Source organism: Pristiophorus japonicus, chromosome 5, assembly GCF_044704955.1.
Source record: "Pristiophorus japonicus isolate sPriJap1 chromosome 5, sPriJap1.hap1, whole genome shotgun sequence".
NCBI classification, from domain to species: domain Eukaryota; kingdom Metazoa; phylum Chordata; class Chondrichthyes; family Pristiophoridae; genus Pristiophorus; species Pristiophorus japonicus.
In genome coordinates, this window is record NC_091981.1 from 101,857,767 (window position 1) to 101,873,928 (window position 16,162).

Here is a 16,162-nt window from a genome sequence, read left to right on the forward strand (position 1 = left end):
CCAATGACCAGGGAGGCACAGAGTGAGAGGACTTTGGGTTTTGCATGCATTGCCGGCTTCCCCAAGGTGCAGGGTGCTGTTGACCGTACCCATATTGCCCTGCGAGCACCATTACAGGAGGCGGAAGTGTACCAGAACCATAAGAGATTCCACTCCCTCAACGTGCAGCTCGTCTGCAACCATACACAGTGCGTAATGGCAGTGAATGCCTACTTTCCAGGGAGCATCCATGATGTGCACATCTTGCGTGAGAGAGCACAGTGTCTGATCTGTTGAGGTCTGAGCCACAAGGTAAATGCTGGATGGTGGGGGACAAAGTGTACGGCCTCGCCACCTGGCTCTTGACCCCCCCTATGCGGAACCCTCAGACAGAAGTCGAGCAACGTTATAATAAGAGCCATATAGCCACAAAATATTATCGAAAAGACAATTGGAGTGCTGAAGCAACGCTTTCGATGCTTGGACCACTTGGGAGGCAGGCTGCAATACCACCCTGAGCAGGTTGCTCACAGTGGTGTGCTGCATGTTGCATAATTTGGCAAACATGTGGGGACAGGAATTGCCATAGCGGACTGCAGGACCACCTGAGGAGAGAGTGCAGGAGACGGAGGAGGAAGAAGAAGAAAATGAGGCCGAGGCGGATGAGGAGGAGCTTCCAGATGAACTCATGGCACCAACCCCCCACCCCCCGCGCGCCCCCCCCCCCCCCCCAGAGGAGGGCACACAGAGCGTATGCCACTGCAAAATTGTTATGCCAGCAGCTCATAAATGAATGCTTTGCTTGAATGTGGAGAGCTGCATTTTGGGACCCTGGTGACTGTTACCTCAAAAGTTTGACACTGTACAAGAGAGCTTAAATTCATTTGAAACGTTTATGTAAAAATGTAAAAAATATACAATTGTAAAACTTTGTAAAACTTATAACTATAACTTTGAACAACTGTAACAACTTTAACAACTTGAAATAAACTTTTAAATATCAAACTTCAACTATTTTAAATTAACAATAAACACTTGACTACAACCCTTTACTGTCCTCGACCTTGACCTCAACTGTGTACTCCCCCACCCGTCAGACTCACCTCCCCCTTTCTTACTCCCGCCTTTCCCTTTCCCATTGCCCCTGAGCCCAGACCTCCCCGTGGTGATGCCAAGCCGGCGAGCAGCAGTGCACCCCGAGTGTTGTTGCTGTCACTAGGGGTCAGACATTGGAGGCGCAATGAATGGGGCCTCAGGAGAAACTCGTGATCTGGAAGGCATGGCTTCAGGGCTGGAAACGATAGAGTCGGCGGTTCGCTCCATTGCAGTGATCAGAGGCGACATATCCTCCGATTGCCATTCTGATAGCGCCGCGATGTTTCCGGCTATCGTAGCCATGGCCTTGAGCAATTCTCGACCGATGTCGACGCTGGCCTGTGACAGACACACCTTGTCCTGGTACGCGCCTATCTATCTTGCAGCAATAGACCTTTTCTGCACCAACCTCAGTCGCTGCGGCAATAGCGCTGCAACGCTGTGGGTGCGTTGCTGCACACCGCTTGGTCCCACAGAATCAGAGGAGGCATGGGGAAATCACATGAATCTAGAGTGGGTGGTGATGTTCCAGCTGGCCCACATGGAACTGTTATATCCTCCTTCACCTCCACCCCCACCTCCACCAGTTCTAGGATGAGTTCCTCTTCCTCTTCCTTTTCCTCTTCCTCTTCATCATCTCTGGCAGGGGTGAAGTCGGGAGAGGGAGGGCTGAGTGATGCCAGAGGTAGAGGCAGTGGGTCTGTTGTCTGGTCTCATTTTAGCTGTTTGAATTTTCTGGGGACCTCCCAGAGTTAACGGCAATAATACCATTGCTTGACAGTGTCTGATCAAATTGCTAGAAATGTAACAATACGCCATGGTATTGTCATGATTCAAGGCAGGGAAATGGAGTTAAGATGCAGATCAGCCATGATCTAATTGAGTGGCAGAATAGGCTCGAGGGCTGAATTACCTACTCCTTTTCTTATGTTCCTATGATTTTGTTGGGTACCATTCCACTGTGAACATCTGTGTAAACCAAATCAAGTGGTTATGTTACTGAATGAATAACCCAGAGAGGGTGACTTCAAATCCCACCATGGAGTGTAAGTTCAAATCCCACGATGGCAGTTTGAGAATTTGAATTCAGTTCAAAAAAATCTGGAAATAAAAAGCTGGTATCAGTATAAGTGACCATGAAGCTGTTGGATTGTCATAAAAACCCAATTGGTTCACTAGTGTCTTTTAGGGAAGGAAACCTGCCATTATTACCTGCTCTGGCCTTTATATGACTCCAGTCCCACATTGGTTGACTCTTAAATAAAACCAGAAAATGCTGGAAATACTCAACCGTTCAAGCAGCATCTGTGGAGCGAGAAACAGAGGTAACGTTTCAGGATTTGTCAGAATAGAAAAAAGATAGAGATGTAACAGATTTTAAGCAGGTGCAGAGGCAGGGAAAGGGGAAGGGAGGAAAGAACAAAAGGGAAGGTCTGTGATAGGGTGGAAGGCAGGAGAGATTAAATGACAAAAAGTATGAAAGTACAAAGCAAAAGGAGATGGTAATGGGACAAGTAAAGAAACAAAAGATGAGGCTAGAAGAGTTGTAAATGGGAATGGCAGAATCATCAACAGTTGCCATCTGAAAAAATGGGGGTAGAGGGTATGATCCGAAATTGTTGAACTCGATGTTAAGCTCGAGGAACAGCACCTCATCTTTCGATTAGGCTGCAAAACGTTGAGCTTCACTGGAATAGTGAAAGTGTCCGAGGACAGAGAGATCACAGTGGGAGTGGAGCGGAGAATTAAAGTGACAGGCGACTGGAAGCTCGGGGTCACCCTTAAGGACTGAGCGGCAGCGGCTACCTAATCGGTGTGTGATCTCCCCAGTGTAAAGAAGACTGCATCATGAGCAGTAAATACAGTATAATAACTTGCAAGAAGTATAAGCAAATTGTTGTTTTACCTGGAAGGAGTGTTTGGAACCCTGGACAGTGGGAAGGGAGTAGATGAAAGGGCATCTCCTGTGCTTGCACGGAAAGGTGCCATGGGAAGGAGAGGGGATGTTGAGGGTGATTGAGGAGTGATTGAGGAATGGACCAGGGTGTTGTGGAAGGAGCGGTCCTTTCTGAATGCTGAAAGGGGAGGGGAGGGGAAGATATGTTTAGTGGTGGGATCACGCTGGAAGTGGCAGAAATGGCGGAGGATGATCCGTTGAACGTGGAGGCGAGTGGGGTGAAAGGTAAGGACAAGGGAACCCTATCGTGGTTCGGGGAGGGAGGGGAAGGGGCGAGCGCAGAAGTGCAGGAAATGGAATGGACACGGAGGGCCATGTCAACCACAGTAGAGGGGAATCCTCGGTTGAAGGAAAAGGAAGACATATTGGAAGCACTAGTATGGATTGGTTGACTCTGATTTGCCTTCTGAAGTGGCCTAGCAAACTATTAAGTTGTATCAAATCACTACTTAACAAGAAGGTCCATTGCCACCTTCTCAGACCAATAAATGCTTGTTTTGCTGGAAACATCCACATCCCAAGAATGAATAATAAAACACAAATTTTTGATGAAGGATCATTTAAATATAAACCATATTTAAAGCATAACCAGTAGTTATCTAACTGTGCAATATAACAATTTTGTTGAATTGGTGATCTGATGTATATTATTAATTTGTTGCTTACATGTTATTCTGTTGGGAAAAAAACTATCATTTTTTGTGCTATTTCTTTCATCTGCCATGACTCTCTTTAACCTCTGATTAGGCTGTACGTAGAACTGGTTTTCCTGAATGCAGCCAGCATGGCACCAGCTACATTAGGGACATCCTAATTTTGCAAAGGGAGCCTCATACAGGCATAAGGCTATTTAAATAAGCATAACCCCTATTTGTACATGTCAAGATTAGGCCCTGATTTTAACACCAGATGGATTCCTCGCTCAGACCTGAGTTTAAGGCTGGAATTTTCCAGGGTTTCAATGGGCGGGAGCAGGTGGGAAAGTGTTTTCTTTGACAGCAGGTCGGGAACCCGTTGTCAACCCAAGCAACATACCTTTCCCAATGTCAGGTCTGTCAGTGCTGAGCAGACCCAACAGGCAGCAGCGGCTACCTAATTAAACTAATTATAATGTACTTAGCAGAGCCTTATCAGGCTTTTTAAACTTACTTTTTAATTTTAACTTCATGACCACGGGAACTATGCTGTCAACCTGAGGTGGGAGTTCAGTGGCCATCGCTCCAGCCGATTACTTGACAGCTTCAAATGTATAGTGAAAGCTCCCACCTGACAGATCATCACTTTCCTCAATCACAAGCTGTTTCTCAGTCCATTTCCAGCACAGATTCTGCAGTCTTTCCACTTTCCACTCTCACCTCATTGGAAGAACTCTCTCACCATTGACAGAATGCTTCTGTCATCTCTACTTCACCTGCCATCTATTCCGTCAATATGGGTGTCCTTTATACTCTCTCACCTTGGTCCTCAGAATCCCACCACGATCATTCCCAACACCAGCAGCACCAGGCACACCAGCAGCACCAACAAAATCACCAAACTTCTCTGCAATCACCTGATGCTGCAGAGGGCATCAGCACCCGACCACATTGCTGCCCAGGAGGCCAGGGATGGCATCACCATGGCTATTTTTATTTCACTTGATGCTGTACACCTTGGCTGCCACATGATGAGAAAGGTTGGCACCACCTCACACCAACACCATAAAACATCCCTACAATGCTCAAGCCATTCCTTTCACATTCATCAGCATTGCAGGGGTACTCTTATGTCTCACTATTCACTGCAACTCACTAAGGCACTTCCAAAGGTGCACACAGATCTGTCCAAGAACGGAAAGTGTTGAAAATAAAGGTTTCAATGTTTGACAGCACATTAACAGAAACTTTATATGAACATTAGATAAAACACCCAAGTGGCGACCCTTGTATGCTGTTAGTTCGTATTATTACACTAGGATCAGGGTGAGTGTGAGGGGTGGCTAGTAAGATGGGGATCGTATAATGTAGAAAGAGCAAGAAGGAGGACTGGAGGTGCAAAGTAAGTTGGTGTGAGTAAAGATGTGCAGGAGTAGGGTAGGGAAGGCAGAGTGATGGAGATGTGATGAGAGGCACAGCAGGATGAAGGTGAGTGTGGCTTAGTACTAATGTTTCCTGATCTAATGAGATAATTGAAAGGTTTGTGCCACTGCAGCCAGGTCCTCCAGACGACATCCCTGATTGTGCCCTCCTCTGCAATGCCCAACCAGGCTGTGTTGATCTCCTGGGGTGGTCTCTTCCACTCATTGGAAGGGAAGAGGATCACCCTGCGTGCTGTGACTCCCTTCATAAGGATATGGAGGGAGTCATGGGAAAACCTGGATGCAGCCCAGTGCCTCTGTGCAGTGATTGTCAGTGTTTGCAGCATTTCAATGCTGTAGAACACTGATAGCACAAACATCAAATGTAAGGTGGCCATGGTCCCTTTAAGTAAATCGGCTGATGATGCGTCGTAAATGCTGTCACCAGACCCGCTTTCTCTAATTGGACCGGGAAATGCGCTTAACAAGTCTTATCAATGTAAATTCATATTACGCAGCAGGATGGAGCCAGCTCCGAGGCCATGACCTGCCACCGACATCGCCTGCCCTGGACCCGCCAAGGTGAGCAAAATCCCAGCCTAAATTACTGTTGGGTCTCAATGATGTCATTGGGCCGCAACATGCATATGTAAAGAAGGGCCCTGTTGACTCTGGGCATGTGTCTTGCTGCCTGCTCAGGAGAGCAGGTTAAAATTACAAATGTTGTGATCATTTTGGCTATCAGACAGGTAAGATCCAGGAAGATTTTAATTGCCCACCCACCAGTTTTCTGCTGAACAAGTAGGGCTCCGTAACATCTATCTCGGACGCGGACCCAGGACGCTTCTTTTTCTTCCTTTTTCTGCAGGACTCCCTCTGCATGGATCTTAAAATTACACCTTTGGAATCTTAAGTAGACCCCTGTCTGCTTTTAGTGGGATCCTCGTCTAGAGCCTGAATCACCGCCGATAATATTATAGTGGTTGGGATTGCAGTGGCTTGGAGGCATGATCTCGACTGTTAGGATTTTAATCCCTCGCCCGACCCTTTCTTGCCCGTGGCGGGGATGGGGGGGGGGGGGGTGTTAAAATCAAGGCTAGATTATAACAATTATGCAATGTGTGTTCCATATTAGAATGAGCCCTGGTTTGCATTATGCCCAGCTCACAGGCGCTACAGTAAGTAACTGTTTTAATGCTTATGTTCTCACTGGACATCAAACATGTTTCAAAATTAGCTCTCCATAAGCAGTCTATGTTGTGCCACGAACCAGCAATTTAACATCTCAGCCTGTTTTGCATCTTTCTGAATGCAGCACTTTCAGCAAGATTTCTTTTTCTACGAAGAGCGTCATGTAGGATTCTGCAGTTTTTTTCAAAAATGTTGATTCGTAATAAAGAAAAAGAATAATGACCAAATCACTCTCTGAGGCAAACTGCACCAGTGCCAATCTGTGAATAAACAGGAAAAAAAATGATAACATTGCTCTTAAATCAAGCATCTGGGTGCAGAAAATCTACTGTAAACCTTATTAGATTAAACAACCCAAACAGTAATATAAAAGAACTGGAAGCTATATTCTAGGCAGGTATTTCATTACGGCCTTAGCAAATTAAAACACAAATAGGATTAGAAAAGAATAATGTAACAATTTTCTACTATATTCCCTGGAGCACTTAGTCATAAATTGGGTTTGCATTTAGTTGTGTCGGAAGTGTTGAATACAGGTAAAGTGCTGCAGACTGGAGATAAGGCATTCTGGGCTACTGACCAACTTTAACAAAGCTAAGCAGTTATTTTTGAGTGATCTCCTAATTTAACACTGTCATTTGTTAACTATATCTTATGTGTTACAGGGTTTGGCTAAAACACCTATGAAACCTCAAATGCATTCAATCAATAGGTGGCATAAATCCTTTGATTGGAAACATTTTTATTTTGTTAATTTTAATTGCTTTCATTTTTAATTGTAACAAAAATATAGCATTTTAAAGCTGGAAATATTTCATGTTGACATCAGAAATATAAAGCTGTTTATTATGGTTCCATTAATAAAATATTCTGGACTAAAATAGAGCCTTCATTTATTTATTTTTGGAGCTAAATCTATTGGATCCAAAACAACAAATCATATTATCTGAGATTATTATACTTTATACAATGTAATAAGTCTACACACAATAACTGGACAATCCTAAAGGATTTGTCATAATAGTTATAAAATCATGTTCCTTTTGTTTTAATGAAAATTGATTTTTTTAACAGATTAAATTTATAATTATTAAAATTAATTAAACTTTTGTTTTGCTTTTATGTATTATGGATGATATTGCATGGGGGTGGAGGTTGTGTCAGTGTATAATATATCAATGCTCACTGCTCACAGCCACAGCTCACAGCCATGATAGGCAGATTGTTACTCTGGGAGATTTCTTAACTCTTTATTGTTTGGAAGCTCCTGACTGTTTGACATATGTCAGCTATGACTCACTGGGTAGCACTCTTGCCTCTAAGTCAGAAGGTTGTGGGTTCAAACTTGAGCACAAGAATCTAGTGCAGGGCTGAGGGAGTGCTGCACTGTCAGAGGTGCTGTCTTTCAGATGAGATGTTAAACTGAGGCCTCAGGTGGATGTTAAAGATCCTATGGCACTATTTCGAAGAAGAGCAGGGGAGTTATCTGGTCAATATTTATCCTTAATCAACATAACAAAAACAGGCCAGTATCACTTTGCTGTTTTTGGGAGCTTGCTGTGCGCCTAAAATCTGCCATCGTTATAACAGTGACTACACTTCAAAAAGTACTTCATTGGCTGTAAAGTGCTTTGGGGCATCCAGTGGTTGTGAAAGGAGCTATATAAATGCAATTCTTTCTTTTTTCACCAATCAGAATCTAAGATGAAGAGAGAGATCTTTCCAATATTAGTATTCCTGTGGAGAGTTCTCCGTGTAGAGTTTCTGCTTTGGATGCAATCTGTGATCCAGGCACAAATTGCACCTAAAATCACATTAGTTTTGTGAAGTTTTTTATTCTCAAATTTCCGCTGAAACTCATTTGCATATTGCCAAACATAAAATATGTCATAAACCAGCACAATCAGGCAGCGTGTTAAAATGTAATTGTTTAAAAAAAAATTACCTTAAAAAATATTCCGTGTAATATTTAAGAGTGGTAACTTGGTGCAGTTTGATTAATACAGCCGAAAATGGTTTAACACAAAAAATAATAATTTTTAACCAAAGTGTCTAGTCCACCACCTGTGGGTAAACCAATTTTAAACACTCAGAGGCAAGGGTGCTACCCAGTGAAAATGACTTTAAAAAAACTATACAGAGCCATATGCTAGTTATATTGGTGTACAGTAGTCAGTTTCTGAGTAAATTAAAAAAAATATATACTCAAAAGCATTTAAAACACGCCCCAAAACCAGCTTAAATTTAAGGGCCCGCAAACAAGTGCAATTAACAGAAGCTCGCCATGGGGATTAATTCGATCTAGGAGCGGTGCCAATTTTGTAGATGGGGCCAATTTCTAGCACGTGTTTTTTAAACTAGTGCAAAAGATTGCGGAAGCCTGATTTGTGCTGGACGTAATTTGCGCTTGAAATTCCATATTCCACACTGGTTTGTCCGATATTAGGTGAATTGTGTTGTTATCTAATGGAAACTCCAGGCCATTATATTAAGACCATTCTGTTTAAACCCTTCAAAAACAGAAGCTATTAAAAGATCACAACAGACTTGCAGAAGTGTTGGATAGTGTTGCTCTTTAACTCTTTAATCAGAATGTGATTAGAACTGTATTGTGAAGGACGTTTATGTAGCTCTTAGGACTGACAGATCTGAATTGTGCAGGGAAGCACTTTGATTTGTATTTGTCATGCTTATGATGGTGCTGGAGAATGAAACACATCTACAGCCTTTTCATTTGGAGCAAGAATAAAGCACTCTCAAGTCTGCTATAGGTCTAAGATAGGTCGGATTTCAGTCTGATAGAGTTCTAATATAGGGTGAAGCACTGACCACACTTGACCAGCTCCGCTGGGTGGGCCACATCGTCTGCATGCCTGACACGAAACTCCCAAAGGAAGCGCTCGACTCGGAACTCCTACACGGCAAGCGAACCCCAGGTGGGCAGAGGAAACGTTTCAAGGACACCCTCAAAGCCTCCTTGATTAAAGTGCAACATCCCCACCGACACCTGGGAATCCCTGGCCCAAGACAACTCTAAGTGGAGGAAGAGCATCCGGGAGAGTACTGAGCACCTCAAGTCTCGTCACCGAGAGCATTAAGAAACGAAGCACAGCTGGCAGAAGGAGCGTGCGGAAAACCAGACTCCCCACATACCTTTTCCTTCAACAACTGTCTGTCCCACCTGTGACAGAGACTGTGATTCCCATATTGGACTGTACAGTCACCTGAGAACTCACTTTCAGATTTCGAGGGATGGCCTATGATGATGATGATAGATCAGATATCAGTCTGATAGAGGTCTAATATAGGTTAGGTATCAGTCTTATAGAGGTCAAATATTGGTCAAGTATCGGACTGTTGGCGTCTAATACAGGTCAGATATCAGTCTGATAGAATCTAATATAGGTCAGGTATCGGTCTCTTGTCTGGAGTCTGGGGTCTGGGGTCTGTGGTCTGCGGTCTGGGGTCTGCAGTCTGGGGTCTAGGGTCTGGGGTCTGGGGTCTGCGGTCTGGGGTCTGGGGTCTGCGGTCTGCAGTCTGGGGTCTGCAGTCTGGGGTCTGGGTTCTGGGGTCTGCCGTCTGGGGTCTGGGGTCTGGTGCCTCTGGGATCTGGGGTCTGGGGTCTGCGGTCTGGGGTCTGCAATCTGGAGTCTAGGGCCTGGGGTCTGGGATCTGCAGTCTGGGGTCTGCGGTCTGGGGTCTGGGGTTTTTGGTCTAGGGTCTGCGGTCTGCAGTTTGGGGTCTGCAGTCTGGAGTCTCTGGTCTGGGGTCTGGGGTCTGGGGTCTGCAATCTCTGGTCTGCGGTCTGGGGTCTGGGGTCTGCGGTCCGGGTTCTGGGGTCTGGGGTCTGGGGTCTGCGGTCTGCATCCCTGGTCTAGGGTCTGGGGTCTGCAGTCGCTGGTCTGGGGTCTGGGGTCTGCAGTCTCTTGTCTGGAGTCTGAGGTCTGGGGTCTGCGGTCTGCAGTCTGGGGTCTGCAGTCTGCAGTCGCTCATCTGGGGTCTTGGGTCTGCAGTCTCTGGTCTGGGGTCTGGGGTCTTGGGTCTGCAATCTCTGGTCTGGGGTCTGGGGTCTTGGGTCTGCAGTCTCTGGTCTAGGGTCTGGGGTCTGATGTCTGGGTTCTGGGGTCTGGGTTCTGGGGTCTGCTGTCTGGGTTCTGGGGTCTGGGTTCTGGGGTCTGCAGTCTCTGGTCTAGGGTCTGGGGTCTGCAGTCTCTGGTCTGGGGTCTGGGGTCTGGTGTCTGGGTTCTGGGGTCTGGGTTCTGGGGTCTGCTGTCTGGGGTCTGGGGTCTGCAGTCTGAGGTCTGGGGTCTGCAGTCTCTGGTCTGGGGTCTGGGGTCTGGGGTCTGCAGCCTGAGGTCTGGGGTCTGCAGTCTCTCCTGGGGTCTGAGGTCTGGGGTCTGCAGTCTCTGGTCTGGGGTCTGCAGTCTCTGGTCTGGGGTCTAGGGTCTGGGGTCTGGGGTCTGCATTTTCTGGTCTGCGGTCTTCCGTCTCTGATCTGGGGTCTGGGGTCCGGGGTCTGGGGTCTGCAGTCTGGGGTCTGGGTCTGGGGTCTGCAGTCTGGGGTCTGGGGTTTGAGGTCTGCGGTCCGGCGTTCAGGGCCTGCAGTCTGGGATTTTTGGTCTGCGGTCTGCAGTCCCTGGTCTGCGGTTTCCAGTCTCGGGTCTGCTGTCTGGGGTCTGTGGTCTGTGGTATTTGGTCCGGGGTCTGCGGTCTGCGGTCTGGGGTCTGGGGTTTTTGGTCTGGGGTCTGCAGGTACCGCTGAAGGGGAGGGCCTGTTTAGCTAAAAAAAAGGAGGAAAGACTTGCATTTACATAGCACCTTTCGTGAACTCAGGATGTCCGAAAGTGCTTTACAGCCAATGAAGTATTTTTGAAGTGGAGTCACTGTTGTAATGTAGGAAGCATGGCAAATGTGTGATTCCCAATCTCACTCTGCAATCAATTACAGAGGCAGGATTGAAGATTTAAAACCCCCCTGCCCATCATGACAATACTGGATGTCAGTAACGCACTTACGTCCTTGCATCCAGCATTGCTGTGGTCGTAACTATCGGGAATATGTCATACAATGTCATCCTGTCATTCTTGGCCACTTTGGATATGCTCGCCCATATCGGGGAAGATTTGTTCAATGCCTGCCGCCATGTCAGCCATGAAAATCCCAGAAGTGGCACTGACTGGTGGGGAGCAGGTTTTACTGTATCCCAGCAGATTGTCCATCCTGCCCACTACAGTAGAGTATCAGTGCTCCAATGTTCAGCCAAGGACTGTTGTTCAGCCATTGTGCCATTTCCTTTGTCCACACCAGCCATTACTTTACGATTTTATAATTTCTGATAATTATAACTAATGATGATTTTGGTGGGCTTCCAACAGGAATCTATTCTCCCTATTAGTTTAGAATTAATTCTAGCTGGATTCTGGGGCAGTTTTGCGCCGAGAGGATTGGGTTAAAACGACCAAAACTCATTTCACTTAGAACTTTTATAGTCATTAGAGTGAGAAGCCTTTCATTCTATTAGTCTAGGCTAGATTCACAGCCAGGTCCCAGGGGTGAAAGGCCAGTGCTATAATTCACTGCACCACACAGTCCTTATTGAAGCTAAACTTTAATACACTTTAGATCTTGCTGGGCAGGTTTTGTCCAGAAGCAATTTAGAAAGTTTGAGCTGAATATCTGCCTTGTTTTGAGTGTATACTTTGGCCAAGACTTTTTCCAGACATTTTTAAGATATTATTAAAATAGTTGCGAAATTTGACCATGAGCTAAAAGTACAGCAGTGACAGTTAATAAGCATGTTTATTGGGTCACAAGTTTATTCTTTGTACTGAATGATACCCATAGAATTAATAGATCATATCACATCTAAGATAGTGAAATACAAAACATTAGCTCAACCAAACTGTGCCCATTTTACCCATGTTATTTAGGGTTATGCCTTATCCAATTCTAAGTATGTTTTACTTCCCGGAAGCTTGTAACCACACATTTTCAGTAACTTGCATTTTGATTTACTAGTGTGAGGGATGTTGTATATTCGCACTTCTGCTGTATCTTTTTTCTGCGTTTCATTTCTGTATGAGAAGATTGAATATTGAAAATGCCATGAATTTTCAGGCCTCCCGCCCGGTAGCGCCCCCATAAATGGTAGACAATGACCTACTGTCGCTGTTACTGCGTCAATGTTCCCCCGGGCCTACTACTCAGCAGCTGGAGTGCCCACCTGGTCAGGTGGTATTGGCTCTGGTGATAGGCCCATTCAAAACACTAACTGAGGTCCAATCAGTACCACCTGATGGCCCAGCCAAAAACGAGCCCAGAGGTAAGTTCCACTTTATTTCTGTGGGGCTAGGAGGAGCAGGAAGGCCCTCAAAATGGACCAGACCGCCCTCCGAAACTACCGGGCAACATATTCCTCTGGCCAGCTGCCTGAAGTCTGCTTGGGGAGCAATCCACCCCCATGTTTTACTATATGTGATAGGTTTAAAATGATAAATTCCTATGGACCTCTGTACTAGTCTGTTTATAATAACAACCATTCATTTAATGTGAAACCATTTTACTATTTAGAAGTATATAGAGGGTTTCATATCATATACATATCAAACCTAACAATATTTAGAATTGTTGACGTATTGTAAATTTAAAAAATGCTTCCTTTCTCCAGCACTGTTAACCATCTCCCTACGAGTGTTGTGACCATAATTCCCCCTCTAACTATGTCAAAGCACATGCCACTGTTAATTTCAGGCCAGGAAACTAAGATATCGGTAAATGCTCCTGTCTGCTGAAATGAGGGTAGGGACTGGAGACCTAAGCAGCTTGAGAGACTGCAATGTGGCAACTGCCTCCAGTGAATATAATACCGGCAAGCCACCTTTACTGTAACCAAGTTATAGCCTGGAAATGAAGAAATGTTCATTGACTTTTTACATTGTGATGGATTATGGCAGTTTGATTTGTGTCATAGTTTGATGTTAGATTTCAGATTAAAGCTGCCACCGAAATGTCTGTTTCTGTAAATCAGCAGTGTGACATCAATCAGTGTTTAGTTGCTTGTGGCTGCAATTTGAAATTATCTCTTTAGAACACAAAGGATCCACAAGAAAAAGAGACAATGTTTCATTTTGTCCTTTGCACTGTTCATGAATCATTCCATAGTCATAGGTCTAAAGTAGGAGCCAGTGAAGTGTAAACAACATTACTGCCACTATAGCGAGAGCTTTAATGTCCTTTGTGTCCTCAGATGTTAATGATAGTGGTGGTTAAAGTTGCAGGATTTGTTTTGGTTTGTCAAGAAGCAATATTTCAAAAAAAAATCAAAAATCAAATGTATACAATAGATCCTTCAATATTCCTCAACCTACTCATAAAACGCCACACGAAAATTTCAGTAGAAAATATTTGACTGGTATGAAGTAATTTTTCACTTTGTCATGAATAAGATATTGTCACAAATCCTGCCATAAATATTGCTGGTGCTGTGCTCCATTTGGGTAAAAGGTTATCAAAACTACCAGAAAGTATTTGAAAGAGAAGAGAGGAAAAGAAATGTTATGTATTTATTTAATTTCACTTGTGTGTGGCTCAAAATATGATGAATGATAGAAGACATCCACAAGGTGAGTCCGAATGATGTTGAGCATGCTGGGTCTGGACGTGGCTTTACATAAAGTAACCCAAGCAAAAATCACCACACAAAAACCATAAATTTACATAACGTGTTACTGACATATGTCACCCGAAAAAAAGACTTCCTTTGAGTTACTGCTGCTGCTTTTCAATTATTGCTGTAAAAATAAAATTCATGTAGGATTCTAAAGGTCACAAGTACCTCTTATACACTGAATTGCAAGAATATTCTAGGATTTAACATAAGAAAAAAAGGGGACAAATTGTATGTTCTCACATTGCAGTTTTACTTCAAAGTCACTATGGTGTTATTTGCAAGGCAGGAAATGTATTTCAGTTTCAAGGGAACTCTTGTAAATATTAGATACAAACTGTGGATTAAAAGACCCTGTTGTATTGAATGCATTAGCTGCATTTTACATCCTTATTTTATTTAAGTGAAGGAAGGGGGTGGCGGCTGAGGAATAAACTATTAGTAATTAGTTGCTTTTAAAGAAATAATTTCAAATATTCTAATACTGCGCCTATGCCTTCACTGTGAACAGGAAGTTAAACGGTGAGGACCTAACACAGTGTCAGCTGGCTGAAATCTGATGAGCGGCTTGCTCCCACAGTCTCTATCGCTGCTAGTAGAGTGAATAGTGCAGCTAAAAGCAGACCTCCCGGTGGCTTTGCTTTTCATGTCTTGTGATTTGAAAGACAGCTGTGGACAGCTCCCACAGGGTGAATGTAATCTTGAAATTCAGCCAGAGCTCTTCACATTGGTCAGGGCACCTGCTCCAGTCATTGGCTAACATCCTTCATGCATTCCCCCTTTCCGAAAGTTCCAGAATAACCATCTGTATACCAGTATTCATATTAACAAGCACAATAATCCTAGCTAGACAGCTTGAATATAAGCACAAGCTAGAGTTGTGGGGGCTTTCAGTAAATAATGTCTTTGCAATGCGAGATCAATGGCTTCAAGTTCAAAATGTTTATGTCAGATGGACAAACACTTGTCAGTTGGCCAGTCCTCTCAGAGTCAGATTTATTCTTTAGAACAACAAACATCATTTATCTTGTCCATGCCTGAAGAGAGATAACATGCAGTCGCAATAATTCAAATAGCAGAACAAAACACCCTCACATTCTACAACCGTTGAAATGCAATGTTTGAATTTTCTTTTCAAATTGGGCCTGCACTGTAGATTATGCTGCAGTTAATAAGGATATTGGCTACACCCACATAACAGTAATAAATAGCTATATGAAAATCATAGGGTTCTTTATACTGTTCTGTCAATGCTGTCTTTGTTACCACCTTTTTCCCTTATGCTTGGGAATATTTTCCTTCCTGTTGGTAGCTCTGCACTTTTTGAGAAAGAACTGCTGAAGTAGAACTCAATGTAATTTTTGGGCTGAGGTGTTAATACAACAGGGATTAGCCACAGATATGCAACAATGCAATTCACAAGTGGCAGTTAAGGTGCTAAAGGTTCTTTGCCTGGACTGGTTAGAAATGCAGAATTAATTTTAGTAAGTGGCTATTGCAATTATTTTCTATGTATGTGACAGAATGACAAAGGAATCAGGCCAGTTTTGTGTTTAATTCTCTCAGCACATGAGGGTTATGGGCTAGTTTTGAGCCGGGTATGCACTTTGATATAAAAGACAATTTAACAAAATACATCCATTACTTTGTTATGCAGATGATATCCACATTTTATAGTTTTAAGGGATTTGTTTTAATTCCATGATTGTGGTCTTGGTTGCACAAAATAATGTTAGTTCTGAATTTTTATATGTAATTTTTGTCATTATTATGGTTAATGAAAATTATTAATTTCCCATTAATAATAATGTAAGCTATTGTTATAGCTATTGAAAACTAACTTAACGCCAAGGTATTTTTTTTGTTTATCTTAAAATAATGCTTTTCAAATTTTGGGTTGTCTTCAATATTTTTTTGTTTTAATGAGACAATCAAGCAGATTTAATATAGGTTTGATGGTGTCCATATGTCAATCATTACAATGTTACACCTGAACCTGGCAAATGGTTTGTTGTAAAGTCCACAGAGCTTAAATTTAGAAAAACAGGGAGTGTAGAAAGGACTCTATTTATCTGCGGTGTAGTACGTGGCGGAATACAAATCCTTTGCTTTTCTGGCTCGGTAGCATTAATGACCAATTTCTGCTGCAGTCAAAACTATGGATGCATGTCACAGTGCTTGCATGTAAATTAATCTTTCCCTTCATATAAGATAACAT

General features: G+C 43.7%; 1 long non-coding RNA gene across 1 annotated transcript in view; it reads right to left on the reverse strand.

Annotated features, from left to right (window-relative positions):
* Window positions 1–947: 947 nt before the first annotated feature.
* LOC139263858 (uncharacterized) overlaps window positions 948–16,162 on the reverse strand; it is a 46,321-nt gene continuing 31,106 nt past the window's right edge. The window contains exons 2-4 of the long non-coding RNA XR_011593235.1: window positions 6,358–6,538; window positions 2,287–2,379; window positions 948–2,175 (exon numbers count right to left, since the gene is read on the reverse strand). This is a non-coding gene — a long non-coding RNA (uncharacterized lncRNA). The remainder of the gene's footprint in view (window positions 2,176–2,286; window positions 2,380–6,357; window positions 6,539–16,162) is intronic.